Source organism: Artibeus jamaicensis, unplaced genomic scaffold (genome assembly GCF_021234435.1).
Source record: "Artibeus jamaicensis isolate MK-2021 breed Jamaican fruit bat unplaced genomic scaffold, CSHL_Jam_final contig_469, whole genome shotgun sequence".
Taxonomy (NCBI): Eukaryota; Metazoa; Chordata; class Mammalia; order Chiroptera; family Phyllostomidae; genus Artibeus; species Artibeus jamaicensis.
Window position 1 is genome coordinate 1709218 of NW_026521847.1, and position 1638 is coordinate 1710855.

Sequence of the window (1638 nt, forward strand, 5' to 3'; positions counted from 1 at the left end):
ACCTCCTGTGTGGAGCCTGTGCATGGGAAGTTAGGCCATAAGGGCAGTGCTATCTGTTGGAAGTTTTTCCTCAGTGTGCAAGAGTGAGGGATACATAATAGAATGCCTTTGTTAAAAGATTGAGTGACAAAGTACAATTCTACCTTTAGATCGCCAGCCATTATATTCTCCACCCTTTCAGGCTCTAGAGTCTCCCTCAGGAGTTTCTTAATTTCTAATCCCTCTAGATCAACATTTACACTTTCATTTGATCAATCAAGTTGTTAACTCAAAGGTTAGACATTTTGACTTTTGATCTGGAATTCTGTATAAAGGTTTTGTGTTTTAATGAGGAACTCCAGACATCTCCTGGCCTGGAGGGAGCTATCTTGAGGGGCTGGGGTGACCTATGATAAAATGACATTGATTGCTGGCTTTGGCACTGTTCAGTGGCCAGTGGTGGGTTATCTGCAGCCAGTGTCTTCTCTCCCCTTCCCCTCACCGTTCACTTCTCTTGATGTTATTCCCAATGGCCACTTCCACAGCTCCCAAGATAATTAAAAACAGAGCACCTGAGTCCTTCTCTCTGTGTCATGTCATCTTTCCTCTTGTTCCAGGGAAGTTTTGTTCTAGGGAAGTTTTTCCACCAGTGGAAATTAGTCTTTGTGTATATACGTCAGGGAACATTGGTGCTTCTCACCTGCAGCACCCCACCCAAGTGCTGCCCAAGGACCTTCCAAGTGCCACATAAGGATACTGAAGTCCAGACTTTAAAATAATAAGACTTCCTGGATGTTGTGTCTCAGTGTATTAAGTGCTGGCCTGAGAACCTAAGCGTTGGCAGTTCCATTTCCAGTCTAGGGCACATGCCAGGTCCCCAGTAGGGGGCACACAAGAGGCAACCACACATTGATGTTTCTCTCCCTTTCTTTCACCCTCCCTTCCCCTCTCTAAAAATAAATAATAAAATCTAAAAATAAAATAAAATAATAAGCCTAATCAAGTTGAATCAAACTTAGTTTTTCTTGTTGAATAACCTCTTTGACGAACCAGAATGTTTATTTTTGTTGTTGTTGATGATGTCTTTTATCAAACCATGTACAATTACTTGTCTTCTGGTTTGTTGAAGGAACAGGTCAGACAACATTTGCCACAATAATGTCTGTCAAAGTGACTGGCCTTAAAAACTCCAGCACCACATTCATCTGAAGGGCACTCCTAATGAAAGTGGCTGATTTTGCCATTCTCACCCACTTTGTAGTATCTAAGGAGAGCCAACTTAACCTTCTCTTATGCTTATTCTTTTTTGGAGTAATATAAGACTTCTTTTTTAGTGAAAGATGAAAAATGGACTTCTTTTGAATGTTGAAGTCAGACAAGGTATGTCAATCCTTCAGTTGTTTGAAAGAAAAGACCAGTCTTTGCTGATCAGGAGGAATTACTTCCTTATCCTGAATCTTGGCCTTTACATTTTCTATTACGTCCACAAATTCAGTCTCGAAAGTGATGGTCTTCCCTGTAACAGTTTTCACAAAAACTTGCATCTTGGGGGTGATTCCACTGCAGGTGGAGGATCAGAAAAAACCCCAACTCAACTGGAGTGTTTTGTTTCCCATTTGCCCTTGGTTCACAGCAGCATTCTGAGTGGTTGGTATTGCC

General features: G+C 41.6%; 1 pseudogene; it reads right to left on the bottom strand.

Annotated features, from left to right (window-relative positions):
• Positions 1–1083: 1083 nt before the first annotated feature.
• Positions 1084–1523, bottom strand: LOC119065152 (ubiquitin-40S ribosomal protein S27a-like; annotated as a pseudogene).
• Between the last annotated feature and the right edge of the window lie 115 nt (positions 1524–1638).